This window comes from Somniosus microcephalus, chromosome 9 (genome assembly GCF_052327205.1).
Source record: "Somniosus microcephalus isolate GS21.2 chromosome 9, FLI_Smic_1.0, whole genome shotgun sequence".
Lineage (NCBI taxonomy): Eukaryota > Metazoa > Chordata > Chondrichthyes > Squaliformes > Somniosidae > Somniosus > Somniosus microcephalus.
The window spans coordinates 179,402,380-179,419,577 of NC_140995.1; the positions used below are offsets into that span (position 1 = coordinate 179,402,380).

A 17,198-nucleotide genomic window follows, 5' to 3' on the forward strand; every position below is an offset into this window, starting at 1 on the left:
GGCTATGGCATTTCAAGTGCTCATCCAAATGCTTCTTGAATGTTGTGAGGGTTCCTGCCTCTACCACCCTTTCAGGCAGTGAGTTCCAGATTCCAACCACCCTCTGGGTGAAAAAGTTCCTCCTCAAATCCCCTCCAAACCTCCTGCCCCTCACCTTGAATCTATGCCCCCTTGTTATTGACCCCTCTACTAAGGGGAAAAGTTCCTTTCTATCTACCCTATCTATGCCCCTCATAATTTTGTACACCTCAATCAGGTCCCCCCTCAGCCTTCTCTGCTCCAAGGAAAACAACCCCAGCCTGTCCAGTCTTTCTTCATAGCTGAAGTGCTCCAGCCCAGGTAACATCCTGGTAAATCTCCTCTGCACCCTCTCCAAAGCAATCACATCCTTCCTATAGTGTGGCGACCAGAACTGCACACAGTACTCCAGCTGTGGCCTTGCCAGCATTTTGTACAGTTCCATCATAACTTCCCTGCTCTTATATTCTATGCCTCGGCTAATGAAGGCAAGTATCCCATATGCCTTTTTAACCACCTTATCCACCTGTCCTGCTGCCTTCAGGGATTTATGTACATGCACACCAAGGTCCCTCTGATCCTCTGTCTTTCCTAGGGTCTTACCATTCATTGTGTATTCCCTTGCCTTGTTAGTCCGTCCAAAATGCATCACCTCACACTTTTCAGGGTTAAATTCCATTTGCCACTGTTCCGCCCATCTGACCAACCCATCTATATCGTCCTGTAGCCTGAGGCTTCCCTCCTCGCTATTTACCACCCCACCAATTTTCGTGTCATCTGCGAACTGACTGATCATACCTTTAACATTCACATCCAAATCATTAATGTAGACCACAAACAGCAAGGGACCCAGCACCGATCCCTGCGGTACCCCACTGGACACAGGCTTCCAGTCACAAAAACAACCTTCCACCATCACCCTCTGCCTTCTGCCACTAAGCCAGTTTTGGATCCAATGTGCCAAGGCACCCTGGATCCCATGGGCTCTTACCTTCCTGACCAGTCTCCTATATGGGACTTTATTAAAAGCCTTACTGAAATCCATGTCAACCACATCCACTGCACTACCCTCATCCACACACCTAGTCACCCCCTCTCAAAATTCAATCAAATTGGTCAGACATGATCTTCCCTTGACAAAGCCATGCTGGCTATCCCTAATTAATCCTTGCCTCTCCAAGTGGAGACTAATTCTGTCCCTCAGAATTTCCCTACCACTGATGTTAGGCTCACTGGCCTGTAATTCTCTGGTTTATCCCTACTACCCTTCTTGAATAATGGTACTACGTTAGCTGTTCTCCAGTCCTCTGGCACATCCCCTGTGGCCAGAGAGGTTCTGAAAATTTGTGTCAGAGCCCCTGCAATCTCCTCCTTTGCCTCACATTGTAGCCTGGGATACATCTCGTCCGGGCCTGGGGATTTATCCACTTTTAAGCCTGCTAAAACCGCTAGTACCTCCTCCCTCTCGATGCTAATATGTTCAAGTATATCACAGTCCCCCTGCCCGATTTCTATGTCTACATCGTCCTTCTCCATAGTGAACACAGATGCAAAAAATTCATTTAAAACCCCACCTACATCTTCTGGCTCTACACACAGCTTGCCACTTTGGTCCCTAATGGGCCCTACTCTTTCCCTAATTATCCTCTTGCCCTTAATATACTTATAAAACACCTTAGGATTTTCCTTTATTTTGCTCGCCAGTGTTATTTCATGGCCCCTCCTTGCTCTCCTAATTTCTTTTTTAAGTATCCCCCTGCACTTTTTATACTCCTCTAGGGCTTCCTCTGTCTTTAGTCCTTTGTATCTGCCAAAAGCCCCCCTTTTTTTTCCTAATCCATTCTCGTATATCCCTTGACATCCAAGGTTCCCTGGGCTTGTTGGTCCCACCCTTGACCTTTACGGGAACATGTTGCCATTGTACTCTCTCAATTTCCTTTCTGAAAGAAGTTGAACTTCTTTCAAGACATGAGGGAAACCATACCGCTGGTAACCATAACGCAAGTTTCAGCTGTTAAAACAATGGAGCTGACATACTGGAATGTCATAAACCTTTGGATGAATCAACTGTTGTCGTAGGTGTCTGCAATTAGCCTGTTTTCAGGCTAATTAGGGACATTCCCCAGTCCTTCCCCCTCCTTTTGTCAGAAGTGGGGGTGGGGGCAGGCATTAATATCACTGTTTAAAAATCCGATACTATTCAGAATTATAATCCTTCCTAGTTTGTTCAACCTCCATTCAAACAGGGAAATAATAATACGTCTGAGAGAGTAGTTCAATTATTTAACCTTCACTTCCCTGCAGTGTTGTAAGTGCCTAGTGTTTAAATGAAAATATATATAAAAATTAATCATAATTATGCATACACACAGTTCAATGACGCAGGGCATTCAAGCTCCACAATTCCTAGCAAGTCGACACTATGATGAAGTACCTAGCCGCTAGGGAATTGTGGAGCCTTACTAACCACTGGTAAGAAATATCATGGAAGAATAGCAGAAGCAGATTAAAGCTCCTTTAACCAGCCATCAGTGCAAGTGTTGGGAACATGCAAGACAAAGAAATAAGAGTCATGGCTATCGAGAGAAACACACGTCGTAACAGATGAAAGATGATTAAAACTTAAGCAAAAGGAAAGAAAAGTGCTGATGAGGGATTATAACTATGTATGCCAAAAAAATCAAAAGATGAACGGAGACCAAGAGAGGTACATCAGTAATATCTATTACCTGACTGACTTGCGGACTAATGGTTCAAGAAGGAAATGTAAGAAAGCTAGGGAAAATTGTAAAGATCTATATGATGAACATAATCCTGTTAATAAAACAAGGTTGAGTGGCCAGAGAGGTGGCTGTAATCACAATCAAAAATCAGATATGAGAAGTGTGGCAGTGATTAAGGAACTACACCAAGGAAAAGTACTTGAATTAGATCGGATACCACGAGAAATCTGCGAGACTGAATTGAACGTGATGTATATAGCCTGTTTCACACGTCTGGAAAGGACACATCCTGACACTCGGCATCACAGCTCATTGAAGCTTTAATACAGTTTTCAACTATGGTGTTCTATAAAATCTGTTTTCAGACCGGTATCTGCAGTACACTGCAGCAATTTTGAAAGAGCCACAGCCTGTGATAACTTTGGAAGAATGTTGAGAAAGGAGAGGAAACAGAAGAATTATGAAATGTCTATCCTAACAACAAATTGTTTAGTAGCATTCCAGTACTTCACTCATTCTTCAGATATGAGCTAAAACAGTAATTGTTGGCAGCCTTTCAACCATCACAGCTCAGCAGCACTAGCCCTGTCCTTAGCTACTCGCATACAAATGCAGGAGCTGTTTTTGTCCCTCCCTGGACTGAGGATGCTGTGGCCAGCTTCAGCATCTTTGCCCACTGCTAACCAAGCTGACATAAACTATGGGGATTGAAGTTGGGATCTTGCTGGTGTGTAGAGCTCACAGGTACACCATTCATTTACCCATTTATCGATTAGAGGACCAAACTCTTTATACACAGTCTTCAGAAATCTTAAATCTATTGAGTAAAATAATTACATACTTGTCCATTTTTAAAAATATTTTGCAAGAGTGGTTTAGTTTGGAAGTTTACTTAAGTGCAAAGCTAATCTGACATTGGTTATGGGCTGATGAGAGAGATCTTAACTATTGTGTTAACATGATCAGGTCTACATGCAAATTTGGAGAGTCCATTCTTTGAAGGGTCGTCTTCTTAGGCAGTCCCTCGGAACCGAGGATGACTTGCTTCCACATTAAAAATGAGTTCTCAGGCGACTGATGAGTCCAATGCGGGACCTACAGTCTCTGTCACAGGTGGGGCAGACGGTGGTTGAAGGGGCGGGTGGGTGGGGTGCTTGGGTTGACTTGCGCTTGGCTTCCGCTTGCTCCCGGCGAAGAGACTCGAAGTGTTTGGCGCCTTCCCGGATGCTTCTCCTCCACTTTGTGCGGTCTTGGGCCGGGGATTCCCAGGTGTCGGTGGGGATGTTGCACTTTTTCAAGGAGGCTTTGAGGGTGTCCTTGAAGCGTTTCCACTGCCCACCTGGGATTCTCTTGCCGTGTCGGAGCTCCAAGTAGAGCGCTTGTTTTGGGAGTCTCGTATCGGGCATGCAGACGATGTGACCCGTCCATCGGAGCTGATCGAGCGTAGTCAAAGCTTTGATGCTGGGGATGTTGGCCTGAGCGAGAACACTGACGTTGGTGCACCTATCTTGCCAATGGATTTGCAGGATCTTGCGGAGGCAGCGTTGGTGGTACCACTAGTGCTTTGAGGTGCCTGCTGCACATGGTCCATGTCTCTGAGGCATACAGGAGGGCGGGTATCACTACTGCTCTGTAGACCATGAGCTTGGTGCTGGGTTTGAGGTCCTGGTCTTCAAACACTCTCTTCCTCAGGCAACCGAAGGCTGCACTGGCACACTGAAGGCGGTGTTGAACTTCCTCATCGACGTCTGCCCTTGTTGACAGTAGGCTCCCATGGTATGGAAAGTGGTCCACGTTGTTCAAGGCCTTGTCATGGATTTTGGTAATCGGCGGGCAGTACTGTGTAGCAGGGGCAAGTTGGTAGAGTACCTTTGTCTTATGGATGTTTAGTGTAAGGCCCATGCTCTCGTATGCTTCGGTGAAGGAGTTGACGATGGTTTGGAGTTCGACCTCGGAGTGTGCGCAGACGCAAGCGTCGTCTGCATACTGTAATTCGATGACAGGATGGGACGACCTTGGATCTGGACTGGAGGCGACGGATGTTGAATAGTTTCCCGTTTGTTCTGTAAATTAGCTCCACTCCAGTGGGGAGCTTACTGAGGGTGAATGGAGCATTGCAACAAGGAAGATCGAGAAGAGTGTTGATGAGATGACACAGCCTTGCTTGACCCCGGTCCGTACGTGAATTGGGTCTGTGGTGGAACCGTTGGTCAGGATCATGGCTTGCATGTCGTCGTGAAGCAGGCGGAGGATGGTGACAAACTTTTGAGGGTAGCCGAATTTGAGGAGGACACTCCATAATCCCTCACGGTTGACGGTGTCGAAGCCTTTGTGAGGTCAAAGGCCATGTACAGCAGTTGGTACTGTTCCCTACATTTCTCTTGTAATTAATGCATGGTGACGATCATGTCCATTGTGCCCCTTAGTGGGCGGAATCCACATTGCGATTCTGGGAGGAGCTCTTCAGCCACTGGGAGAAGGCGATTGAGGAGGATTCTTGCGATGACTTTCCCTGTGGCAGACAGCTGGAAAACTCTTCTGTAATTACCGCCATTGGACTTGTCACCTTTCTTGAAGATGGTCACAATTACGGCGTCTCTGAGATCCCCTGTCATGCTCTCCTCCTTCCAGATAAGAGAAATGAGTTCATGAATTTGCGCCAGTAGTGCTTCTCCGCCATGCTTTAGTTTCTCGGCAGGGATTCCATCTGCTCCTGAGGCCTTGTTCTTCAATTGTCGGATGGCCTTTTCAACCCCTTGCCAGGCTGGGGTTGTGCTGAGGTGGTGGCGGGTAGTATGCTGCGGGATGGAGTTGAGGACACTTGCGTCGAAGACAGAGTCTCGGTTAAGGAGATCTTCGAAGTGCTCCTTCCAGCGGGCACTGACTGCCTCCCTGTCCTTGATGGGTACCTCTCCGTTCTTGGTCCGCAGTGGGGTAGGACCTTGGGTGCTTGGGACATAGGTGGTCTTGACTGCGCTAAAGAATCCACGCAGGTCGTGGTTGATGGCCAGCTGCTGGATCTCCTGCGCTTTCTCCACCCACCATCCGTTCTTTAGGCTGCGAGTTTTTTGTTGAACCTCAGCCTTCAGGCGTCTGTAGAGCTGATTTCTTGCTCTCGAGTTCTGTTGCTGTTTCCAGATCAGGAATGCCTTGCGCTTGTGGCTTATTAGCTCCTGGATCTCCTGGTCATTCTCGTCGAACCAGTCTTGGTGTTTCCTGGTCGAGTGACCGAGCGTCTCTTCACATGTACTGAATATGGAGGCCTTGAGTGCAGACCAGGTGCTGTGGACACTCTGTGTCTCTGCATCACTGGGAGTCGTCAGGTTGGTTGTGAGGCGCAGGCTGAATAGGGCTTTCTTAGTGGGGTCGGGAGGACCACAATGCATCCTACGAAACCCAGGCAGAGAGGACCTGCGGGAAGGCGGGAGGAAGATTGTAGGAGTATGTTTGTGTGTGTGTGTGCTAGGCCGATATAGCAGAGCCTGGTCTCCAATCATCTTGGATCCCCTTGCCATTGGACCAAGATCTTGCTCTGTCAAGCCCGTGTGGTAGCTGATGTGCAATGGCCACCCCACGTTAAAAGAATTCACACACAGGCATCTTCCACCCTTTTAAAATGAAGTTCGGGACCTGGAACGTCAGGACCCTCATGGACAACCCAATCAGTGACAGTTCGGAACGCCGAACTGCTATTGTTGCCCGGGAGCTCAGATGTTTCAACATTGACATCGCTGCCCTAAGTGAGAACCGGCGGGCAGGGGAAGGCCGGCTCGAGGAGCAAGGCGGTGGCTACACCTTCTTCTGGAAAGGCAAACCTGAAGAACGCCGCCCCCATGGGGTAGGCTGCGCCATAGTTGGGCGTCTCAGAGACTCCCCTTGCGGTATAAACGAGCGCCTCATGACTCTTCAGCTCACCCTAGCCTGGAGCCAGTGCGCTATGGTCATCAGTGCATACGCCCCAACACTGGAAGCCACAGGCGAGACCAAAGAGGAATTCTGTTCCAGCCTCGAACAATCCCTGTCCCGAGTCCCAACAGGTGACAAGTTGATCCTCCTTGGCGACTTTAACACCAGAGTTGGAAAGGACACAGACTTCTAGGGAGTTGTGATTGGCAGAGAGGGGGTAGGGAAAGCCAACTCCAACTGTACCCTCCTCCTGACTAAATGCTTAGAACATGGCCTTGTAATATGGCCTTGTAATAGCCAACACCTTGTTCCGTCAGAGAGACAAGTACAAGGCTTCATGGCAGCACCCTCGCTCCAAGCACTGGCATCTGCTGGACTACGTCATCGTCTGAGGACGTCCGCATCACCTGCACCATGACAGGAGCTGATGACTGCTGGACTCCAGCCTAAGTCGCTCTGTCATCTCCATCAACGTAGCCCCAAAACAGCGGCGGCAACAGAAACAATGCCGCAGGAAAATCAACGCTGGAGCACTTTGAAGGGTAGAACCACAAATTAAAACAGTTATTTTGTACATAAATCTGGAGAGGATCACTATGAAAGATTGTAACTTTAAAATGACATGCTGAATCCAGTAGAAGAAGAATCTGTTGTTTCACAGTAAACCGCAGTGTTTGCCCTAAATTCCACATGGGGTGCTCATGCTACGGTGTTTAATTAACAGATAATTTCACCGGTAATTAACTTGGACCTGGGTTATCGAGCACATATACAAACAACAAAGCACTATAAAAAGGTGCGATCTCACCTGCTCTGCAATAAATTACCATGACAAGTGAATTAGCCAATTTTTCCACTTAGCGGGAAAGTGAAAATTTGCAGGAGATGGGAGCAATACCTAATAAATAGAAACAAATTGTAAATGCTGGATATCTGAACTAAACCAGAAATTGCCAGAAATACACAGCAGATCCACCAGCATCTGTAAAGAGAAAAAGTTAACATTTCAGGTATAGACTCTTCGACATAACTGGAGAACAGTGCCCAAGATGAGTCAGAGAAATGGCCCAGAAATTCGGGTCTCCACGGGTGAGTACGCCCAATAGAAGTGCCGGTTTTGTGCATGCACTGCGCATGCGCGGGAAACCGGCGCTTCCGTTCCCCTGAAAGAAGGCATTGAGAGGTGGAGCGCGTGCGACGGAGAGGCAGCGCGTGCGCATCGAACTTACGTTTTTTTGCAGGTTTTTCCGGGAGTGTAAGTCTCCAGCAGTTACACTTTAAAAAAGCAGGCGCAAGGCCTGCTTTTAACAAGGTAAGTGGTGAATTAATTAAAATTAAAACATTTTTTCCACAGGTTTATTATTTTTAAATACTTTAAAGAAAGGTAAGTTTATTTTTAGCCCCGTTAGAAAATGTAATTCATTTTTTCAAAAATTTAAATTATTGTTTAAAATAGTTATTTCATGTCATTTATAGTTATTTTAAAAATATGATTTTTTAAAAATTTATTTGAAGTTTTAGTGATGTTTTGGGGCTTATAGTATTTATAGGTTTGACAGCTCTTCCTGTCAAACTCATGAATGAAGCATTCCCTGCTACCATTGGCTCTCCATGGCCCACGTGATCCCAGGGGACGCATCGAACTAACTGCGCCCCTGGGATACGTAAGCACTGCGCGCCGACAGTTGGAGGAGGCCCAGGATCGGAATCCCTCGCGGGCCCACAGCTCAACGGCCGGCGCGCTAGGTAAGTGCAGGTCGGGGGGCTTGCACCCGTGGGAAGTCCCCGACCCGAATTTCTGGGCCATTATGATTTGCTATTTAAGATCACCCAATCCACATAGCAGCATAGTTTTCCATCAGGCAGAGAAACTGAGCAAAGCTTCGTAACATTACACTGGATTCTTCAGTGAGAAAGGAATCTGTTGGAGATGCCAAATGGAGCTGTTTATACTGTTTGGATCGTGCGCACTACATTCCATGAAAGTTGCCGAACAACAAACTTTTAGTTTTAAGCCAGTTTCTTAACTTTTTTTTAAAAGGCTTGAAAGTTTATTAGAATATGTAAGCTTTTTAGATACATTTCAGGAGACTTGGGGGTCGATTTTCCCAGCCCCGAGGAGGCAGGTTTGGAGACGGAAGAGTTAGCAAAATGGCAAAAACTGAGTGCGGGTTCGGAACTCGCCTCCGCGCAGTTTTGTCGGACGGTTTTGATGAGTGCAATTCGGTCGCGCCTCCAGCAGTCCAGAGAGGTAGTTAAGACCCTTAAATAGTAGTTAAGGGCCTCTATAATCCTATTTTGACAGGCCCTCGTTATTTTTCCACATTTTCAGCATGTTCCACAACCCTCCTAAACCACGCCAGTTAAACCTGGTGGGTTGACAAGTGGGTGACCTCCTCACAGTTGCAGCTCCACCATTAAAACGGAGCTTTCATCAGGGATTAGTTGCAGGTGGCCGAACTTTGGTTCAAAAGGTCTTTCAGCACTTTTAGTAGGCCTTCCGAAGTCGGAGGTGCTGCATCTTCTATCTCTCAACTGTGGAATCTCCTTGAAAGACCCTCTCCCTGCTTGGACTGAGCGCTTCCCCAACGGAGGTATCTGCCAGCAGCATGGGAACCATTTATTTCCTTTCACCATGGAGCTCAGATTCAGATGAGGAGCAGCCACGGCAGCAGCAGAACCAGGCAGCTCAGCAGCAGGAGCCCCAACCTCTTGTTCACCCACCTGATGCTGCACAGTGCAGAAGGTGCCAGCGCATCGAAGCACCTCGCCACAGGATTTACAGACAGAGGATGAGCTACCTCAACATGAGTGAGCAGCAGTGCCAAATGAGGCTGAGACTTTCGCGAGAGGTTGTCCAAGACATCTGCGCACTGCTGCACCAACACCTGGAGCCCAGAGGAGCGGGCGGACACCCCTTACCAGTGGCTGTCAAAGTCACCCGCACTCAGCTTTTGTGCCTCTGGCTCCTTCCAGGGATCATCAGCGGCATCTCCCAGTCGGCTGCCCACGGTTAGCGATGCCCTTTTCGCAAAGGCCTACAATTACATCCACTTCTCAAGGGATCAAGCAAGTGTTACCACACGTTCAGTTGGCTTTGCAAATATGACCGGCTTGCCAATGGTGCAGGGCGTCGTAGACTGTACACATGTGGCCCTTAGGGCACCCCATCACAACCCAGCTATCTTTGTCAACGGCAAGAGCTTCCACTCCCTCAACGTACAGCTGGTGTGTAACCACAAGAAGATGATTTTGCATGTTTGCGCCAAGTTCTGTGGTAGTTGCCATGACACTCATCCTGCGGAACTCTAGTGTTCCTCCGCTCTTCAATCCGCCAAACCACCTTAATGGATGGCTCCTTGGTGACTAGGGCTACCCCCTGAAGAAGTGGCTAATGACACAGATCAGGAGGCCAGCTAACGAGGCTGAAGAGCGCTACAATGCCAGCCACACTTCGACCAGGTCCATCATCAAGCAAACCATTGGCTTGTTGAAGATGCGATTCCGATGCCTTGACAGATCAGGTGGAGCCCTGCAGTATTCAGCAGCCAGGGTCTCCAGAATGGTCGTGGTCTGCTGTGCACTGCACAACATGGCACAGCATCGTGGCTTGCAACTTTCTGATGAGCAAGTGGCTCAGTTCATAGCCTCCTCGGATGAGGAGGAGGAGCAGAAGGAGGACCGAGCGCCGGCCTATTGACCAGTGGCAGCACGCAAGCACGTGGCTGCCCGTGATGCAAGGCATGCACTTATCCTGGCCAGGTTTGCATAGGTTGCCCATGTTGGCACATGTCCTTGGCTCCATCTTAAGACATGATAGACAATGGACATGACTCTCTGGCCTCCTTTCACTCTGGCCACCAACTTGACCACGCAAGTGTCGCGGAGCCCGCAATGTGGAGCTGCCTAAGGCGAAATAACAGATGTTATCAAGCCAACAGTTTGCCATCAAATCATTTTTTTTAGTTTCCAACAGGGATGCCATTTCACCAATACACAAACATTTAGCCAAGTGGCTACCCCTGTGACTAATGGTGCTTTATTTTCCTCTTAGGCGTGCTCCTACGTGGTGCTCCCCCTGTGGCTTCAGCAGAAGTGGAGGCCCCTTGCTCACTTTCATGCTGCTCCTGCTTCGACACCTTTGGCAGGCGTCCTCTGGGGTTATGAGCCTGTGAGGGCTCGCCATACATCTGCTCCTCCTGCGGCAGTGCAGGGGCTGAGATGCCCATCTCAGTTGGATGCGGACTCTGGTGGGGCTCTGACTGAGGGCTATGCAGTGGCATGGAAGTGTGAGCACTTGGAGAGGAGCCCCCACTTCCTTGTTGTCTGCCACCAACTCCCCTCTCATGGGTCAGGTCCACCTCAGTGCTTGCAAGTGGCTTGAGAGCACCTTGCTGCACATCAGGGGGCGATGGGGACCCGTATCTGCACTGGCAGTCCTACTCAAAAGGACTTCCGTGAAGCTCTGGTTTCTCTGTTCAATAGCTGCCCATCGCTCCTCCAGAGATGTCGGTCTATTCTGAACAATCACCATGTTTTCTCACTCCAGCGACTTATTGCCTCCATGGCCATAGCCAGCCTTTCCACAGAGGTTACCATCCTTTCCGTGGTGCTGCGTACATGCGTCATTGCCTCCCCAACGGCACTGCTCAGGTTAGAGCTGGACTCCTCCATCCTCTCCACACTTGCAGTGACCCTGGAGACAAGACCTGTCAGAGACTCCTGCACCTGCTCCTGGAGTTCCAGCACCGCTCTATTTCTGGATGGACCCAGAGGCACAGGGTTCATATGCAGCGGAGCAGAGCTAGGAGAGTCCTGCGCCCTCCGCCGAGGACTCTCCACTGCTGTCCCTGTCTCCACCACCTGCTGATGCTCACCTGTGAGATGTGATACAAACGGTGACACCACTAATCTATGTCCCGAAGGTCCCACCGAGGTGTGCGTATCTGCGCTGGATCTGGGTGCGCTTAATTCTGCTGACGCTGCGTCCTCAGAGGTTGCAGGTTCCCCTGAGGAGTCTTGCTGCTCAACCTCTTCCTCCTGGACCGTGGGTGAGTGGGGTGGGTGCTCTGTGGATGGTCCTGTGGGGGAGTAAACGCATGGGTTAGACATTTGATGGAAGTGTGGCATGCAGATGCAATAGTGCAGATGCTCAAGTGGCATTCTAATAATGTACACCAGCAGCCATTTCAGTCACTCAAGCAGTGTAAATGAGAGAGTGGTAAAACTATTCTGTCACCAGTTTGCTCTGCCTTACCCGTCTGTCCGTCCCCCACTTCCACCTCCACGCCGGCGATGTCCGGGGCCGCCTCTTCAGCCTGGGTAAGATGGGCTAGGTAAGGTGGACTTCCTCCTGTCTTCGCCCTTTCCCGTCTATTGTGGGCTCTCTTTTCCTGCAGTGAGGGAGACAAGTGGAGTTGGAGTGTGAATGATGGAGTGAGTGTAGAGAGTCCAGAGCATCGATGCTTAGAAGGAGACAAAGATGGAGTGAGGATCCATGTCCAAGGGCCCTCCCTGTGCATTGCTAGTCATTATCATTGCATAACATTGAAAGGGAGTATGAGGGCAGCTTAGTCGAATAGTCAAGTGATTGGGTTCATAGAGTGAGAGGGATGGTGAAGGGTGCAAGGGTTGTAAGGGTAAAGTGGGATGTGTAGGAGGAGGTTGACAATGCAGAGTGCTGGTGATGAGAGGAGAAGGGGAGCAGAAGGACGGTCAAGCTGAAGGTATACTCACTTTGCCTGATCTTACAAGGTCATTGAACCTTTTAAGACCATAAGAAATAGGAGCAGGAGTAGGCCATTCAGCCCTTCGAGCCTGCTCCGCCATTCAATGAGATTATGGCTGATCTTCTGCCTCAATTCCATTCACCAGCCTTATCCCTTGATGCCCTTACTAGTCAGAAATCTATCGACTTCTGTTTTGAATATACCCAATGACTGAGCCTCCACAGCCCTCTGGGGTAGAGGATTCCAAAGATTCACCACCCTCTGTGTGAAGAAGTTTCTTCTCATCTCAGTCCTGAATGGCCTTCCCTTTATCCTGAGGCTGTGGGCCCTGGTTCTAGACTCCCCAGCCAAGGGAAACATCCTCCCAGCATCGACTCTATCAAGCCCTGTAATAATTTTGTATGCTTCAATGAGATCCCCTCTCATTCTTCTGAATTCAAGAGAATACAGTCCTAGTTTACTCAATCTCTTCTCATACGACAGTCCCGCCATCCCAGGAATCAATCTCGTGAACCTTCGTTGCACTCCCTCTATGGCAAGTATATCCTTCCTTAGGTAAGGAGACCAAAATTGTACACAGTACTCCAGGTTAAAGATAAGGAATGTCAGAAGTGGGATTCGAACCCACGCCTCCAGAGGAGACTGCGACCTGAACGCAGCGCCTTAGACTGCTTAGCCATCCTGACTGGACTTTTACAGCACTGCATCCATGTTCTGCTGCATACCGATCTGGAGGTGACCTCCCTTGCCAGCTCCACCCAGACAGCCTTGGCTTCTTTGGGAGGCCTCTTCCTCCCAGATGAGAGGAAGAGCACCTCCCTGCTGGCTCTCACCTCCTCAACCAACATTCCCAGCGCCTCATCTGAGAACCTCGGGGAGCCCTTTCCTTGGAATTGGCCATTGTAGTTTCTGAAAAAATGTTGGAGGTGGTGCAGCATCGACAAAAATCCAGTGGAATGAGCCAAGGCAGCAAGCAGCCCTTAAATGAGGCTGGATAAGTGACGTCAGCAGAGGCGAGTTTCAGTCCCAAAACACTAATTGGCCAAGGGCAATCCACACCTCTGAAATCAACTGGCCAATCAGGGGAAAATTGCAATTTTTTCCCACCCCTCAGTGGAGGCAAGTTTGGAGCCCACCCAAACCGAAACCCGCCTCCATTGGGAAAATCGCCCCCATGGAATCCTTTCTCTTAGCTTGCGTTTTTATGAATGAAAAAGTGGGGGATTGTGGGTAAGCTGCCTTATGTTATAGAGCTCAGTCAGACAAAGTGATAATTTGCACTATTTTCCAAACGACTCGCCACATCTGGATTCCACTGTAACTGGTTCGAGGGGTACTCCGTTCCATTCTCTTTATGGGAGAGTTTGATTATATGCATCAAGTTACAATTCAAAACAGCACACTGGTACTGAAAGTAGTATGAGGTGTGAACGTGTTGGAGGCAGAATTATTTCCAACGACTATCGGAAACTTTTTTTAAATTTTGAAAACATTCTTTTGAAGGCTGACCTGAACCATTGCAGACTTTTACTGTAATTGTTTTATGTAGTTTTTGTTAAACTTTTACTTGAAAATTTGTATTTAATAATTGTAAATAAATATATTTTATTCTGTAAAATCTAATGAGTAATGCTCACCATTTTAAATTGACTGTGTTAGTGTAGCGCAAGATTATTTAATACAGTAATCGTATTACTGCAAGTAGATTAAATAGAAAAAACTTGCATTTATATAGTGCAATTCACAACCTCAGGGCATCCCAGAGCGTTTTACAGCCAATTAAGTACTTTTGAAGTGTAGTCGCTGTTGATTAATTGTTAATCCTTGGGTCCAGCAATTCTGTAATGTACATTGCAGGAAAAAAATGCAGCTTCCAGATTGTTGGTGGCAAGGTCTGCTTATGGGAATTTTCTCTTAAATTGTTGAGAGACAGTTATATACAAAAATATTTTAGCCAAAACCGTCAATGCATCAAATTATGAGTCTATAAACTCATAATTTGGTAGTTTAACACTCCTTAGTAAAGAAAGAAAGACTTGCATTTATATAGTGCCTTTCACGACCATTGGACGTCCCAAAGCGCTTTATAGCCAATGAAGTACTTTTTGAAGTGTAGTCAATGTTGTAATGAAGTAACTCAAATAATTTGTTTCGATTTTTATTCTTAGTTTCTTTCAACATTGGATGGGCTGGAAACTCTGCTTCCATATGCTTCAAACACCCATAGATACTGTCCTATGGCCTCAATAATTGAAGACTTCACTGGACTTTCCTCAATAATCAATTCTACTGGAGTTTAACCATAAATAGTATAAATTCGTTTTCACAGCAGAGGTGCAGCACATTAGAACACTGATGTATATTGCCAGCAAGCTTCAATTTACTGAGTTCCATATGTTAGCCCTGTAACTAAGGGGGAGTCATCAAGCAAATTGTTGGAACAGCTATGTTCTGAGCTACAGATGATTTTAGCCTGGAGAGAAAATCGCTTTTTTTCTTAAATCAATAAGAGATTGGATTTGTTTTTTTTGAATGAGTGTAGTAAGGAGCTCCAGTGTGTGCTTGTGTGTGACTACCAGTTTAGATCCTTTATCCATGCACTTTTTTGCTCATCCCACTTCAACAAAAGTTGATTTTTTTAAAAGCTAAAAGAAAGCAAGCTGATTTAATACCACTTGTATGTACTTAAGCATTTTGAAAGATTTCCATAACGTTATCTAAATTGTTGCTCACCTGATTAGTTTCATTTTACAGTCACTGATTGCACTGAGCATTCTTGAGTCAGGTTTTAAGAACATAAGAAATAGGAGCAGGAGTAGGCCAATCGGCCCCTCGAGCCTGCTCCGCCATTCAATAAGATCATGGCTGATCTGATCCTAACCGCCAATCCACTATCACAGAACCATCTCCTGAATCTAACAGAATTAGACACACGAAATAGGAGCAGGATCAGGCTACACGGCCCCTGGGCCCGCTCCGCTACCCACAGGGCCATGACCGATCCGAACCTAGTTTCACCAGAGAATGCCTGCACTTTGTGTCAGTTTTGGCTCATTGGCAGCACTCCTGTCTGAGTCAGAGATTGTAGGTTTGAGCCTCACTATGGGATATAAGCACCTAATGTAGGTTGACATTTTAATTAAGTAATGAGAGGCTGCCACATTGTCTCTTGAATGCAGCATTAAACTGAGACTATGTAGACGTGTTCAGATCTAATGGCACTATTCAAAGAAGAGCAGGGAAGTTCTCCCAGTGTCCTAGCCAACATTTATACCTCAACCAATACCACCAATAACTGATTAACTGGTCATTCATTCATTTACTGCTTATGGGATCTTGCTGTGTGCAAATTGGCTGCTGTGTTTGTCTGCAAAATAACAATCACTGCACAAAAGTAACTAATTGGTTGTGAAGTATCTTGGAACATCCTGCGGACGTGGAAGGACCTATGTAAATCTAAGTTTTTTTTCACCACACCATCTGTACTTCTAGGTGCCCTGAGTAAGATTGCTCAAATTCATGTCAAATCAATAGTTTTGTGTTCCTGGAGTCATATAACACAGGAGGCCATTCAGCCCATCATGCCTATGCCGGTTCTTTGAAAGAGCTATCCAATAGTCTCACTCCCCTGCTCTTTCCCCATAGCCCTGCACATAAGCCCTATGTGGACTTGCGCATGCCCATTTTACTGCAGACTCTTAACAGAACATTTGAGAAATTAGATTTAAATTCAAACTTTCTGAGCATTCAAAATCAAGAGAAGGAACAGTGCTCTCGTCCATTGTGTCACCCAATGCAACAATTCAAAGACTTTGTCAATTGCTATAAAACAACTTTTCCAATTTTATTGACTGAATTTACTAAAATTCATTATCATTCACCCTTACCAAAAGTTAAAGAACTATTGAGAATTATGATTACAATTCCTCTGCAGATCTGGTAACTGATTGATTGGAGTTTAGGATTCAGAGGTGTGATGTAGATTATGAACCTATTTAAACACTGATTATAGATGTTTTATGTGCCTGCAAGAAATCTTTTGAGTAGTGATCTTTCCCAGCTTGGCAGAAATTGTTGGGATGCATTTAAGAGGAAGCTAGATAAGCATATGAGGGAGAAGGGAATAGAGGGTTAATGCTGATGTGTTAGATGAGGAAAGACGGGGGGGTGGGGTAGGCCGGCCTGAATGCCCTGTTTCTGTGCCGTATATCCTATATAATCCCATGGAATTCTATTTATTTTCAGTGAAATGCATCAGTGGAGGGTCGATGACATTTGGTAGATCTGTTTTAATTACTTTTCCTTGTCTGTTTCTGTTGTACTTTTGAATATTTTTGCTTAAACCAGTGGATTTTCCACAGCATTGTTCACGGTGAGTCAGAGGATGGGGAAATTTGTAGTTTTTAAATTTCATATTATAGAGGTAGGGAATGGCGGGAGGGCTGGGTTTGCAGAAATGACAGCACCTCTTTTCATTTCTCTGCAGTAAGATTAAAGGTTACAGATGTTTTGTGTGCCTGCAATGGGTCACAGATCTTTGAGTAGTGATCTTTCCCAGCTTGGCAGAAATTGTTGAATGACAGCTAGGTCAGACGTGCTGATTTTGGCAGAGAGAAGTGTGGGTGCCTCAAGCAGGTTACTGTGCACTTGGTAAAAACAAAGAAGGGGGAAGAGAGTAATTGTGGATACTGTACATAATTAACACTAGTTAGTAAGAACTGTAGTTGTGGGTGGGAGATATATCCATTAGACAGTCAATAATTTGTGTTGAATCTTGTAGGGTGTGGATAAGCACCACATTCATTAACAGAAGTGACTAGAA

The 17,198-nt window shown here is 46.8% G+C and overlaps 1 protein-coding gene and 1 non-coding gene across 3 annotated transcripts in view; one reads left to right on the top strand and one right to left on the bottom strand.

Moving 5' to 3' along the window:
* The window catches only part of rngtt (RNA guanylyltransferase and 5'-phosphatase), a 440,634-nt gene that overhangs the window by 403,025 nt on the left and 20,411 nt on the right, over positions 1 to 17,198 (top strand). The window lies entirely within an intron of this gene.
* Positions 12,980 to 13,062, bottom strand: trnal-cag (transfer RNA leucine (anticodon CAG)). The gene has a single exon. It is a non-coding gene; the product is annotated as a tRNA-Leu (tRNA).